Raw genomic sequence first — 16,172 nt, forward strand, 5'->3', positions numbered from 1 at the left:
CAGAACAAGTAAGATGATTTGTTAACATCTGAAAATGCATGATTTTGAAGATTTATATTATGTAGAAGTTAAAAGTTGTAAAGACCATTAGAGATGAGGACATTTCTGGTTTGCGACCTTATTTTTAGAGATAATTTTAGAATAAATCCTTTAAGTATAGATATTTTAATGTCTAAACAGAAATGTTCCTGTCCTGCTCTTGAGGCATGTTCTTCCAGGTATCTAAAACTGTTAATTCCTAAATTCCTTTTTACCTAAAACAGCTGTAGTGGAACAACAGTATATCAAGTTTTGTGAACCATTAGAAGAGTGGTTTTCAAAGTGTGATCTCTGGACTAGCAGCATCAGCATCACCTGGGAAATTGTTACAAATGCAAATTCTCAGACCCCACCCATGACCTACTAAATGCAAAACTCTGGGCCTGGAGCCCAGCAATCTGTGCTTCAACCAGCCCTATAGGTGATTCTGATGCACAGCATTAAGTCACTGGTAACCATTTACTTAAAAAAGAAAAGTTGATGTTGTGGCAGATATGCTACACAAAGTGTAACAGAAGCCAAGGTTCAACTTTGCAAGAATGCTGTTGAGGTATTTTACCAGGCAGCAACACCTGGCAACGAAAAGCTGTGCTTCTGTGCCTAGACTAGCAAAGTGGGGTACAGACTCTGCAAAGTGACTGCCATTGATGGGAGGAGAGGTGAGAAATGAACTGGCAGTGACATCTACATTTTCCACTTCTGTTACCACGACTAAATTGTTATATACTTTTTCAAAAAGCGTGGGCAGAAGGATTGTGAGGAGGGGAAGAGGAAAGGCAAGACACAGGTGGGAAATAGCAGTTTTCAATCACAGAAACTGCTACTGTAAAATTTCAGGGCACAGGGCCAGAAATTTTGCTCTGAAAGTAAATGTAGCAAAAGGGAACCATGTATTTTCCCACTTTAATTTGTGGGGGGAAATTGGGGATTGGGGATAGTGCAGGGGATAAAGCAAATCCTTATATGCAACTTAGTTGCTTATCAAAAGGTAATTAAATGGCAGCTGTAGACTTACTGTAACTTAGTTCCACATAGCCAGTTTGGGCACAGTAGTTAAAACAGAAAGGAGAAGTTTTATAGTTGAGAAGCCTGAATTGTAGGCCAAAACATAGACGATTTATTTCTTTCTCACCAGAAATATTTGTGACCAAGCCAACTAAAAGCTCTGTATTTTGTTTAATTGTCTTAAAAGTTACAAGTGAAAAAGGTAAGGTTCATGGGTCATGAAAGACTATGAAATACTGGGGGCTACAGTATCTGATTTATCCACAAATAAATTGCAGCCCAGACAACACTAGGTCTGTTCCCATGCCTTTCCAGTTGTACCTCAATCATAGCAGGAAAAGGTTAAGACTCAAACAAAATGGAAGAATTTAAACATACTGTACTCACTTTTAGGTCCTTTTCTTTTTTCATCCTCATTGCTTTTTTTATTCATTTGTTACTCATATTTTATCCACGTTTGATGATGTCTGTCTTTGGGAAACACCTCTAAAATATTAAAAATCCTTCTCTCACTAAGCTGTGCAAGTTAATAAACTCTAGTTTTGGAACTTGTTTTTTCCCCCTTTATGTAAGAAAAACTATATGCCCCTAATCCTTTTACAATGCTGTTCTTAAATCTAGTTAAACACAAAAATAACAACTATAGCTTTGACTAAACATACTTTATACAACTCTAACATGTAGTGTCCAGCAAATGTTTTAAAATAATTATTTGCATCAAGTCAAATCAGAGTTGAGGTTAGCTACTTAATAGTAACAATTTTGTTATGAGACTATAATGAACACCAAAATCTATTTTTACTACAGTTTTTTCTTTATGCATACTCAAACAGTTTAGGATGATAACAAGGTTAGCAAAATAATAAACTGTAATTACGTGAAATAAGATTTATTAACTTCTAGTTATAAGGACTGATTTCTTAGAAAATTGTGATTAAGAGATTGCCACATATTTTTTTCAAAAAAATTGATTTTAACTATATTTTTAAAATAAAACATAATTTAAGCTTTGAACGTTAATTTCATTGTGTAGTTGAATGTCTTAAAAATTCATGGTTTGCAATTTGGATAAAATACATGCAAACATATATTCAAAGTATAATTTTGATAAGTGGTAAAAACTATCCACCATCAAAAAGCAAATATACTCACATAAAAGCCTCCTACCAGCAGTCATATTTCTTTTTGTAGTTTTCAAGTGACATTGTTCTACATTCAACTGAAATTTTTTATTCTTTAGTATATCTTTGAGCTCAATGGAGTTAATGTCAGATTTTTATAGTTTGAATCTAATACAGAAATACTTAACTGTGTCTTTGATTTTATAGTTTATATAACTGTTGTTACCATCTGCAGCAGCTGCACTTTTCAAAATTATTTGCTGAACCAAATTGAGCACAGTGACAAAAGTAGTCATCTCAGATGTACTATTAAACGAAAGAAAAAGGAGCATTGCCTTGGTACAGTATAGCCATCTGCTGTACAGATGTTATTGTATAGAATGACTTCAGATAAAATAATTGTAGAAAATTTTCATTAAAACCTCAACAATTTGCACTTGTTTATGCGAATCTGCATAACTCCCCAATGAGACAACACACTTGGGGTTTCTTCGGTTCTCACTCACTTTCTCTTTGATCCTTTTTGATGTGCTGACTTTAATAAACACAGTCAAAAACACTGTGCAAAAACATCATGGAAAAAACTACAAAGGAACAATTATAGCAGCAGAAACTACTCTAATCCCTAACTTACGCAAGCTATTTTTAGTGAAGTATTTTTTTAACACTCTTTATGTGACAATGTTATATAAACAGAGTAAAACGGTCCTTTCCAGATGAGTTTTAATTTAGGAGCCGAAATAGATTTGTAATGCTAGAGGAATCTTATGTGCTAAGTAATATTTAGAGAAACACCATTGAGAATGTGTTTTAGATATGTTTCTTTATTTGTCAAAGGTGTAAAAATATTTGAGTTCACCTAATGATTATTTTATTTATCATCTAAACTGTCATAAGCTTACAGGAAGTGTATGTGAAAAGGAAATAATATGATCAAAAGGGGTAAGTTAATTTTCTCCCCCAGGCATTCCGAATACATTTAAATCTGTGCATTCAGATTTATTTACTGATCTATAAAACTAAATATTTATAAATTATTGACTGAAGCAGTTAAAGGAGTTCCTGTTATTATCATTTGGAATGAAACAAAATGGTTAAATATTTTCTACTTTACAAAAAATATCTACCAGTTCTTCTTAGCCTTCTGCATTATTCTTTAACCCTAAACTATCGGAGTTTCATGGGATTTGATTTTTTTTTTTAATTCCACTCTGCAGATACTGGTATAGCAGTGACTTAGAATAACCTAACTCCTGTTTCTGTTAGAATACTTTTGTTCTCTCATGAATCTTTGGTAAAATGACCCAAAAGTTCTGATTTCAGTAGAGGTAATGCTTGTATTTTTAAGGTTGGTGTATAATATTGCTGAAAATCGTATGATTATATTAAAAGTACATCTTTAGAAATTACATCATATATTTTAAAATATTTTAAGGCAGATAATATTTATTTTGCTATTCATTAAATCCATCCCATTCTACAGTATTTTCTGGAAAAAAAAAAAAAAGCCTTTCCCTTACATGTATATACAACGCAATCTTTTTGCCATTTGAAATATGTAGCTTTGGAGAAACCATAAGTATATAGCTATAAATTGTGAACTTGCAGTGTAGCACTTTCCAGAGGCAGGGTGGAGAATGAGCTACAGACTTTAGCTCCCCTTGTCTGAGTAAATTATGGCTCTATTTGGGCGGCACTCCTTAGATTTTGACAAACGAGCACACAGTTGAGAGCTGTGAAGTAGCTGAACTTTAGGCTGCCTTGCTCTTTCTCAGGGGCACTTAGATTGGCAGCCTCCATATATGTAGATAAGGAAAAGGAAAACAGAATATGAGCAAATTAGATGCCACAAAAGATTGGGGGAAGAACCTTAATGAGGTCATCTTGGCTGGCGTTTTAGTCAGAATTGGGAAGAAGTTAGAAGGATCCCCTGTCCATAGGACTTGGGTGACTTTTTACCCAAGCCAAAACCAGTGAGTTGAACTCCTTCTAGTCAAATGGCTGTGGTTTACGTAACTTTCACTACCCCAGGCTCTGTCATCCAGATGTACTTATCTTTTTGAATAAACAAAAGTAGAGAGAGAAAGCATAACCACATTATTTTTCACATATACAAAATGCCTTTTCTCATGTTCACTGAATTCAGGACCAATAAAATGTAAAGAACCTAAAGTTCCTTTTCAGGTATTGAAAAGTGAAACCAGGTCATTAATTGATAAAAAGTGGAGCTCCAACTTTTCATTCTATGGTTAACTGGGTCTCCCAGGGAAAATCTTTTAAGGCGTTGTCATAAGCTTTGGATGCTGCAGAGATGCAAGTTAGCCTAAGGGGAAATAAAATAGTAAATTAGATATGACTACCTAAAATAATATGTTGCAATAACCAGCCAATTACAGCACCCCAAAGACTTTTGTTACTTTTAGCAAGAAATAACATCTCTGTCCAATGCCTGAACAATAGGAAATGAGTTCTTTGACCGTTAAAGCCAGAGGAAAAACTTAACTTTTAAGCAGCCACTGAGGATTGAAGTGGAAGTACAGCTTGTAGACAGCTATACAAATCACTAACAAACCTTAATGAATATTGGGTGTGGGCATCAGGGTCCTGTCATTTTTGACACTATGTCCCAAGTAGCCTAAACCCAACACTCAAGGAAAGGTGGAGACCTCATTGGGTCTGTAACATCTGGGTTTTTATTTGTCATTTTGGCATACCCCACAAGCGCAAAAGAAAGAGTAAAAGGGGATTATCTTGACAATGAAATGAGTTACTGAATCTTGTGATAATGAAAAGCAGAAGAATTCTAATGCCTTTCTATAGTCCCTGAGGTAGAGGTGCGTTTATGGTTTTGCAGAAGTAAAATGTAGGGGGGAAGAACAGATGGCCTAGCGTCCGTGAAACATGACACCTCCCCTCCCAGGACTGAGTACCACTATTAATCCTGGTCAGATTCCCTCCTATTACTTTATAACAAGGTTCAAAGTTGCTACTGATAAACTGGCATGTACTTCTTTTTTCACCCTTAAATTACCTGTAGATTACTGATAATTTTTGACTATATTTCTGTATATCCTGGTGAACCTTGAGGCATTCGACAAAAAGTAGAACAGGAATTTCTAAAAATTGGCTGGGAAATAAGAAGAACAAGTAAAATTATCTTAACTTTTTTCAAAAAATGTCCCATATTATGTTTTCTAATATGATGAGAATAAAAACCATAAATGTATGAGATACTGTAATTCTCCCGTCCTCTTAGAAATTATACGAAATGGAGAAGACATCTCAACATACAAATTATATTCTACTTGCTGTAACTGTTACATGATTAGATACACTAGACATTATTAATTACCACTACCTTAGAAAAGATTTTTTTCACACCCTCAAGAAAGGAGATTAAAAATTTTGACTGTTTGACATTAAAAAAAAAACACTAGGAGGTATGTGCTGCTCAGCTGTGTTTACATAGTCATGTATTGTTTTGTTTAACCAAATTATGTAAATACAATATTCTACATCTTTTGTTTTGAGATCTATATTCATTGTCCTGTGATAAAGAGCCTGTGCATTTTTTAAAATGTTCTTTATGTACATTTTTTGTTTTAGTGCTGTGTGGTTGCTATAACTGTTTTGGATTCCAAAGGGAAGCCTTTAAAATACGTAGGAGAATAACTTCAGAGATATGGAAGATATCCACTGGGTTGAGTTTCTGATGTATGTATTTCAAAGCTGCATAAAAATAAAAGTTACCTAATAAGCAACAAACTTAGGATATCAGAGCGATCTCATGTGCTGTGGTGTAGTGAACATGATGTACCTGCCCAGCCTTTCGTAGAGGGAGATGAGCTCATTTCAGAGAGATAACCATCTCTGACTTTTTCTTCTGATTCATCACTGACCTGAACTCAATTTGAACCTTGTTAGACAAAAAACAAGCAGAATTCCTGGCCTAAACTATAAAATATAATTAAGCCCTTTTGAAATGATGTGTAAAAGAACATTGCTGTACCCCCACTTATAACCACCACTACCACCACCGCAACCAATAAAGTTAAATCAAGCACTGCCTGTAATGGATTAAAATAATAAATGTTCCTGGATTTCAGTGTTTGAAGTACTTGAAGAAAACAGGCTCCCAGCAGCCGGGGTAGCTGAATGCAAGAAAGACATTTATTAATGACGAGTTCAAGGATTTGGCCTGTTTAAGATCATTACTTTCTGTTTACCGTGTGTTACACATCCCTTGTATTTTTACACAGCCCACATGTGTCCACATGCAATAATGAAAAGCTTTTTTCCCAACAAAAGAATTGTTAATTGTGTAAATATGGTTCTCTTGGGGAATATGAAGTCTTCATAAGACTCTGAGCCCTTCTAATGAGAAATCCAGTGTAGTCATTACAGTCTTCCATGTAAATCCACCTTCAGATCTTATCTTTAGCCAAATTACTCATTTCTGGTTATTGGTTTTAGTTACCAAATTCCAAATTTAATCTAGACTGTTTGCTAGAAAACTGCTGGCCTCAGGGTATTTGTTTTAGAATTGTGTGCCATTACATTGGACCTTATGTGTCCTATGTACTCTAGAAAAAAAAAATCAGTGCTTTTTCTTTTGTCATATGATAAAGAACCTTTTCACTAGATTTATTAATAGATGCATTTGGAAAAAACAACTGATACAAATTTTACATATACACATATTAAAATATTGTGTTTCTTGGAAAGGAGAAAAAAGGGTCTTTGAGACAACAAAAATGCTGTCAATTAACATGCAGCTATCTCATTGTACAAAATGTTATTGGAGAAGGAAGTTTTCAGCCCTAATAATTAAGTACTAGAGACTTTTTTCTTAATAATCTCTCCTTAGCATTCTAATAATAGCCCCTATTAGGTTAGTATTAAGTAAAATGGACAAGCATTGTGGCCCCAACCCAAGGACTGTGGAAAAATAAAAGATTAGAAGTAAATCTCTATCCCCCACTCTACTGAATTTGTGACAGCATTTAGTGTTGCCTGTGGTCACAGCAAATTGCCTGCTTGTCCATATAAGCCAGTAGGCTATTTGCTAGGAAAGCTTCTAGCAAAGCAACCCTGACAGTGATGAGTAACTGACAACATCTTACATGTTCTTTTACTCCCTGGTTGGTCCCCTGGACTTGCTGGCTATGTTGGCATAACATACTGGGGCTGAGCAAGGGAACTGAGGACAGGAAAAAGCATGTATTTACAACCCAGTTACCAATTAGAAAAATGAAATTACTAAGAACTAATAGCAGTAGTTTGTATAAAGCAACATGGTGCTATAAAGAGGCAGACAGAATCTGCTCCCCAGCCCTGCTACTTACTGACCAGTTGGTTGTGTCAAAAGTTACTCTGTAGTGCATTTCCCAAATGAAGGCAAAAATATTTAATTTGTAGGACTTTGAGAGGATTAGGTGACATAATGTATGCAGAGTACCCAACACATTGCTTGGTACAAATTAAGTGCTCAGTAAATGTTGGTCTTTGTATATCTTCCTTTCCCCAAAATCACACCACATGAATATGGAGGTCATAGATTACTAAATGTCAGAGCTGAAAAATACCTTAAAGGTCATCCTTTTTTTTTTTTTTGAGACGGAGTCTTTCTCTGTCCCCCAGGCTGGAGTGCGGTGGCGCGATCTCGGCTCACCGCAACCTCCACCTCCTGGGTTCACGCCATTCTCCTGCCTCAGCCTCCCGAGTAGCTGGGACCACAGGCGCCCGCCAACACGCCCGGCTAATTTTTTTGTATTTTTTAGTAGAGACGGGGTTTCACCGTGTTAGCCAGGATGGTCTCGATCTCCTGACCTCGTGATCCACCCGCCTCGGCCTCCCAAAGTGCTGGGATTACAGGCTTGAGCCACCGCGCCCGGCCTCCTTTTTTATCAATAACCTTTATTATCCTTTTCTCCCATTGACCTCATGGTCCAGACACACTGCATTTAGTATTAAATAGCTAACTATACCAACTTGATACGATTATAACCAAAACAAACAAACAAAAACTTTAGAACACCTCCACAACTTAGTCTCAGACAAATTCATGATTTCTTTTAGGTTCTTAGGAATACTAAAAATACCTCATGGACCACCATTACTATGTGGGACCCACTAAGTGTCAAGGAACCTTCGGTCGAAGCCCATGGAGCTAGTCTTAACTCCCTCATTGAGTACAGAGTGAAGAGGTTAAGCAGCTTGCCCAGGGATACTGTATGGTGGAGTTGAGACTAGAACACACATCTCCTGGCTGCTGGCCTTTCTGTTATACCAGTCTTTCAAAACCTGGATTATGTAGATCAAGACCATTTTCTAAGGCACTGCAGTAAATTACTTTAGCAAGTCATGCTGTTTTCAACATTATTTGAGTAAGTTGATACCAATTTTTCCATCCATGTAACTTTCTTTAAAAAAAAAAAAAAAGATTCTTCAGCAGTTTCCTCGCATAATTCAATTAACCAGCTACTGTATTCATCCCAGAAACTTTTTAAGTATGTATTTGCTGTTATTCTTTCCTATGTAAGAAGGTTGTCATACACTTTCCAGTATGCACAGTCAGATCTGCCAGTCTGCTTTTTTTTTTTAAACATAGCCACATGATCCAATCAAGTTATATTTTTCTAATAAACTAACACAACTGTAAAAACAGTGAGCATGGTGGCAGATTGGAGGGGAAGAAAGAGGCAAACCATATCCTCCATCACCCTTTGGTATTTTTAGTTTTCATTTTTCCAGGATCCTAGAGTTCTAAAGCATTTCATAAAAAATACCTTTCCCAGACAATGGCCATGTGTGAGTAGCCAGCTCAGTAGGCATTTCTTTCATGACAAATTCTCCCTTTTTTTTATGGGAAAGAAACACTCTTCTTCCAGCTACTTGTTTTTCCATTTTCTTATGTCCAAACAAAGAGGTTTGAATTAAACTAGGAGGTCCCAGCTTTTACTTACCAGTACGGACTAAGTCACAGTCCCTGGGGAATGGAAATCTCACCTATGAGAAGTCATCAGGTGCTTTGAGAAGGGAAACATGTTAGTAGCCTGGCCACCCATTTGGTCTATTATTTTGATGACTAGACTTTTAAGTTCATTTGTTGGGGAATACTGGCATCTTTTACAGCTTAAATGTCAGTGTCCATGTAGTTCTCTGGTTTTGTTATGTTTTCTCCCACATATCATTTCTTCCTGTATTTTAGTTTACCATATTAATAGGTTCTCTCTCTCTCTGTCTCTCTCTCTCTATATATATAGGCTCTCTCTTTTGCTCTCTCCATATATACGCTTATTACAGAATTAAATATAATTAAATAGGATCTGATCAACTTACATATTCTGATCAAGGGCGGGGAGGAACATGTTTTTTTCATGGCTAGAGCACCCAAATGCCATTTTTATCTGCTTCAACATAATTGGTTGAAGGAATGGAAGACTTTATTTTTGAGGGATTTGTTATGTCTTTACAGACAATACTTACAAAATTTCATCCTTTTCACATTTTGGGGTTTTCTGATGCTTCACTGTTACGCAAATCAGCTTCTGGATGCATCTAACACATGCTTGCTGATTTTCCAGTAGCCTTAGATTACCTACAGCTGGATAAAATAATTACCTGCAATGTCATTATTGACTACTCTTTCTAATGATATATAGAAGCTCGATTTAGATTGCATTTTGCTCAGTCAGCATGTAGAAACTAGGAGCCGTACTAAGGGTCTAGTAGACACTGACAGCATAGGGCTGGCAGCACTTTGTAAACATTTTCCAAAACAAGTGGTTTGCATTTATTAGTCTTCTGAAGGAGTATTTTAAAAGTCATGAAACTATTTGTTCCTTGAAGTAAATTTTTGTACTCAATGAAAAGTATGTCAGTATTCAAACAAAGCATGACTGGTTCTGTTTATCGTACCAGTTGTTTCTGAAATTATTTCTCAATGTTGCTACACCTCATTTAGTTTAATTAAATATCTGCCATTAGTTTGCTAAAACTTAAATTTAAAAGATAAACATAGATTTTTGAAAAAAGTCTACAGAAAAATTCAGCAGGAAAGCATTCTGTTGAAGGAAAGGTAGAAAGAAGAAGTCATACCGCATGATTGCTCAAAGTGACCTGATCACATAATCACTAAATGCAACATGGGATCCTGAGTGGGATCCTGAAACAGAAAAAGGACACGGGAGGAGAAGCTGGTGAGTCCATCAGGTCCTGGACTCTTTTTGGTTGGTAAGCTATTCATTATTGCCACAATTTCAGAGCCTGTTAATGGTCTATTCAGGGATTCAAATTCTTCCTGGTTTAGTCTTGGGAGGGTGTATTCGTTGAGAAATTTATCCATTTCTTCTAGATTTTCTAGTTTATTTGCGTAGAGGTGTTCGTAGTATTCTCTGATGGTAGATTGTATTTCTGTGGGATCGGTGGTGATATCCCCTTTATCATTTTTTATTGCGTCTATTTGATTCTTCTCTCTTTTCTTCTTTATTAGTCTTGCTAGCGGTCTATCAATTTTGTTAATCTTTTCAAAAAACCAGCTCGTGGATTCATTAATTTTTTGAAGGGTTTTTTGTGTCTCTATTTCCTTCAGTTCTGCTCTGATTTTAGTTATTTCTTGCCTTCTGCTAGCTTTTGAATGTGTTTACTCTTGCTTTTCTAGTTCTTTTAATTGTGATGTTAGGGTGTCAGTTTTGGATCTTTCCTGCTTTCTCTTGTGGGCATTTAGTGCTATAAATTTCCCTCTACACACTGCTTTGAATGTGTCCCAGAGATTCTGGTATGTTGTGTCTTTGTTCTCATTGGTTTCAAAGAATATCTTTCTTTCTGCCTTCATTTCGTTATGTACCCAGTAGTCATTCAGGAGCAGGTTGTTCAGTTTCCATGTAGTTGAGTGGTTTTGAGTGAGTTTCTTAATGCTGAGTTCTAGTTTGATTGCACTGTGGTCTGAGAGACAGTTTGTTATAATTTCTGTTCTTTTACATTTGCTGAGGAGAGCTTTATTTCCAACTATGTAATCAATTTTGGAATAGGTGTGGTGTGGTGCTGAAAAAAATGTATATTCTGTTGATTTGGGGTGGAGAGTTCTGTAGATGTCTATTAGCTCTGCTTGGTGCAGAGCTGAGTTCAATTCCTGGGTATCCTTGTTAACTTTCTGTCTCGTTGATCTGTCTAATGTTGACAGTGGGGTGTTAAAATCTCCCATTATTATTGTGTGGGAGTCTAAGTCTCTTTGTAGGTCACTCAGGACTTGCTTTATGAATCTGGGTGCTCCTGTATTGGGTGCATATATATTTAGGATACGTAGCTCTTCTTGTTGAATTGATCCCTTTAACATTATGTAATGGCCTTCTTTGTCTCTTTTGATCTTTGTTGGTTTAAAGTCTATTTTATCAGAAACTAGGATTGCAACCCCTGCCCTTTTTTGTTTTCCATTTGCTTGGTAGATCTTCCTCCATCCCTTCATTTTGAGCCTATCTATGTGTGTCTCTGCACGTGAGATGGGTTTCCTGAGTACAGCACACTGATAGGTCTTGACTCCTTATCCAATTTGCCAGTCTGGGTCTTTTAATTGGAGCATTTAGCCCATTTACATTTAAAGTTAATATTGTTATGTGTGAATTTGATCCTGTCATTATGATGTTAGCTGGTTATTTTGCTCTTTAGTTGATGCAGTTTCTTCCTAGCCTCGATGGTCTTCACAATTTGGCGTGTTTTTGCAGTGGCTGGTACCGGTTGTTCCTTTCCATGTTTAGTGCTTCCTTCAGGAGCTGTTTTAGGGCAGGCCTGGTGGTGACAAAGTCTCTCAGCATTTGCTTGTCTGTAAAGTATTTTATTTCTCCTTCACTTATGAAGCTTAGTTTGGCTGGATATGAAATTCTGGGTTGAAAATTCTTTTCTTTAAGAATGTTGAATATTGGCCCCCACTCTCTTCTGGCTTGTAGAGTTTCTGCCGAGAGATCAGCTGTTAGTCTGATGGGCTTCCCTTTGTGGGTAACCTGACCTTCCTCTCTGGCCGCCCTTAACATTTTTTCCGTCATTTTTGACAATTATGTGTCTTGGGGTTGCTCTTCTCGAGGAGTATCTTTGTGGCGTTCTCTGTATTTCCTGAATCTGAATGTTGGCCTGCCTTGCTAGATTGGGGAAGTTCTCCTGGATAATATTTTGCAGAGTGTTTTCCAACTTGGTTCCATTCTCCCCGTCACTTTCAGGTACACCAATCAGACGTAGGTTTGGTCTTTTCACATAGTCCCAAATTTCTTGGAGGCTTTGTTCATTTCTTTTTATTCTTTTTTCTCTAAACTTCTCTTCTCGCTTCATTTCATTCATTTCGTCTTCCATCACTGATACCCTTTCTTCCAGTTGATCGCATCAGCCACTGAGGCTTCTGTATTCTTCACGTAGTTCTTGAAACTTGGCTTTCAGCTCCATCAGCTCCTTTAAGCCCTTCTCTGCATTGGTCATTTTAGTTATACATTCGTCTAATTTTTTTTCAAAGTTTTTAACTTCTTTGCCATTGTTTTGAATTTCCTCCTGTAGCTCGGAGTAGTATGATCATCTGAAACCTTCTTCTCTCAACTCGTCAAAGTCATTCTCCATTCCGCTTTGTTCCATTGCTGGTGAGGAACTGCGTTCCTTTGGAGGAGAAGAAGCGCTCTGCTTTTTAGAGTTTCCAGTTTTTCTGCTCTGTTTTCTCCCCATCTTTGTATTTTTTTCTACTTTTGGTCTTTGATGATGGTGATGTACAGATGGGTTTTTGGTATGGGTGTCCTTTCTGTTTGTTGGTTTTCCTTCTAACAGACAGGACCCTCAGTTGCAGGTCTGTTGGAGTTTGCTAGAGGTCCACTCCAGACCCTGTTTGCCTGGGTGTCAACAGCAGTGGCTGCAGAACAGCGGATTTTCGTAAACTGCAAATTCAGCTGTCTGATCATTCCTCTGGAAGTTTTGTCTCAGAGAAGTACCCGGCCGTGTGAGATGTCAGTCTGCCCCTACTTGGGGGTGCCTCCCAGTTAGGCTGCTCGGGGGTCAGGGACCCACTTTAGGAGGCAGTCTGCCCATTCTCAGATCTCCAGCTGCATGCTGCGAGAACCACTACTCTCTTCAAAGCTGTCAGACAGGGACATTTAAGTCTGCAGAGGTTACTGCTGACTTTTTGTTTGTCTGTGCCCTGCCCCCAGAGGTGGAGCCTACAGAGGCAGGCAGGCCTCCTTGAGCTGTGGTGGGCTCCACCCAGTTCGAGCTTCCTGGCTCCTTTGTTTACCTAAGCAAGCCTGGGCAATGGCAGGCACCCCTCCCCCATCCTCGCTGCCACCTTGCAGTTTGATCTCAGACTGCTGTGCTAGCAATCAGCAAGACTCCGTGGGCCTAGGACCCTCCGAGCCAGGTGCAGGACACAATCTCCTGGGTGTGCCGTTTTCCAAGCCGGTTGGAAAAGCGCAGTATTAGGGTGGGAGTTACCCAATTTTCCAGGTGCAGTCTGTCAACCCTTTCTTTGACTAGGAAAGGGAACTCCCTGACCCCTTGTGCTTCCCGAGTGAGACAACGCCTGGCCCTGCTTTGGCTGGGCTTGCGCACGGTGCGCTAAACCGACTGTCTTGCACCCACTGTTTGGCACTCCCTAGTGAGATGAACCCAGTACCTCAGATGGAAATGCAGGAATCACCCATCATCTGCGTCACTCACGCTGGGAGCTGTGGACCGGAGCTGTTCCTATTTGGCCATCTTGGCTCCACCACCTATTACCTAAGCTGGTGAGATTGAAAGGTCTTTAAATTAGTAGTATTGTATCACTGCAAATTTAATGGTTTTTGAGAATCATAATCTGATTTTATGTAAGTTATTAACATTGAGAACCTGGGTGAAGGATATCAACTTTGCTGAAAGCCTAAAATTGTTTCAGAATTTAAAGTTTTTAAAAAATGACCTGATCAGCAATTGGGTAAGTAACTTTATTAATATTCATGCTTTTAAACATCTAAGTGATAATTTTATATCATAAACTTTTGAAACATATTTCTAAAGATTTTGTCTTTATTGTTTTTGGAAATTTAGGGAAAAAATACAAGTACAGAAAATGTACAGAGTAATTCATCAAATGCCTGTGTACTCATGAGCTAGAACAAATATAAACATTTGTCTTATTTGCTATAAACACACACACACAGAACTTTACAAAATTATTCAGGCCTTTTCCAGTGTTCCGTTGTTAAGAAGGTAGCTCTTTATAATTTTTACTTGTAGGCATTTTGTCCAATGGTGCATTTGTCCCCCTAGGAAGAAGAACACATGCCTTAACTTACTTTCTGTTGCCATTTATACCAGGTTGTTGGATGTATAAATATCTAGTTTACATGAACTCTGAGTATTCTCTATGGCCCTAGGTTTATATATGTGGTAATATATAAGAATCAAAATAAGGAAGATATTTAGTAAGTTTCCTGGGAAAAAAAGAAAGGGCTGATGTCCCATGGGCTGGCTTCTCAGAGTGAAATAAAGGGGAAAGGAAAATTAATAACCCTGTCATGAGTTCCAGGGATTACTTTAGTATTTTGTGGTAAAAGTGTATAATTTGGTTTACCATCTGTAAGTGACCCTTTGTGAAATTCATCACCACGCTTTATTGCTGTTATCACAAGCTCTTAATAAGTACTAGCTCACGCCTGTGATCCCAGCACTTTGGGAGGCCGAGGTGGGCAGATAACAAGGTCAAGGGTTGGAGACCAGCCTGACCAATGTGGTGAAATCCTCTCTACTAAAAATGCACACACACACAAAAAAATTAGCTGCCCGTGGTGGTGTGTGCCTGTAATCCCAGCTACTCGGGAGGCTGAGGCAGAGGAATTGCTTGAACCAGGGAGGTAGAGGTTGCGGTGAACTGAGATCAAACACTGCACACCAGCCTGAGCGACAGAGTGAGACTCTGTCTCTAAATAAATAAATAAATACTGGTTCCAAGATTAAAAGCACTTAACTAATGTGTTTTTTATTATGTTGTAGCTTTTTTTAATGTAGGAGTAAATGTTCAAAGGAAATATCTATTTTAAACTTAAAAGCTGTTATTTGTGGGTTAACCTTTCTGTGGTACTACAGATAACTGTGTTCCCTCATTGAGGAATGGAGTCACAACAGGTTGGTGTGTGCAGTATGTGTAGCAGACAAGGAAGGCACATGGGGAGAAGTTGAATCAGTTGTGTAAGTTTCAAAATTGAACCACACTGAATTTCCTTGTAGGTATATGGCAAGAAAGAAAAGGGACAAAAAGGACCAGGCAGGACATATTTATATCTGTAGATTTTGTATTTTCTTAATACTTTCTGGCAATGGCTGTTCCTGTGTCCTCACTGCAAACATTAGCATCATATTAAATTCTCAGTGTCATTTGTGTATTTAAACAAGCTCATGATCAGTGCTGGTAGGCCTGAGTTACGGGCAAATAAAAACTGTAGAATGACTGTAAAAACTAAGGCTAAAGCAAGGGGTAGGCTTGAGCAGAAGAATAAAAGAGACTGAAAAAAGGTGGACAGCACATAAAGTGAATAAAAAGAAAGCAAAAATATTAGGGTTTGTATGATAGCAGGGAAGTATTCCTGTTCAACAGTTCATGTGCTTAACAGAGTCAATATTAGAAATGTTGTGAGATATCTCTTCCCCACTCAGTACTTACTGAGATTGCAGAACTTGAAGCTAATACATTGCCAAGAGAAAATCTGATATGAAAGAAAATTGCTAATTATTTACTTTATCTTCATATACCCAATATATGGTAGATAACCAGTAACTTTTGGTTGAATAATGGATACGTGCCTACATCAATATCAAATTGAAGGTAACCCAGGATATGTAAATTCCTTAGAAACAATCAGAAGCATGGTAATAGCACTTGTTTAAGAAATTAGGCCTGGTTTTAGATACTTTGTCATAAGGACAGAAATTATGGTTTAAGCCATGAGAGTAGAGAAGTTTGCTGAAATATTAGTTCAAGGGGAGAATAGAAAACTGAAGATTACT

General features: G+C 37.6%; 1 protein-coding gene across 1 annotated transcript in view; it reads left to right on the forward strand.

The window, feature by feature from the left end:
- Window positions 1–16,172, forward strand: part of VPS13B (vacuolar protein sorting 13 homolog B) — a 915,321-nt gene that overhangs the window by 721,678 nt on the left and 177,471 nt on the right. The window lies entirely within an intron of this gene.

Source organism: Hylobates moloch, unplaced genomic scaffold (assembly GCF_009828535.3).
Source record: "Hylobates moloch isolate HMO894 unplaced genomic scaffold, HMol_V3 SCAFFOLD_9, whole genome shotgun sequence".
NCBI classification, from domain to species: domain Eukaryota; kingdom Metazoa; phylum Chordata; class Mammalia; order Primates; family Hylobatidae; genus Hylobates; species Hylobates moloch.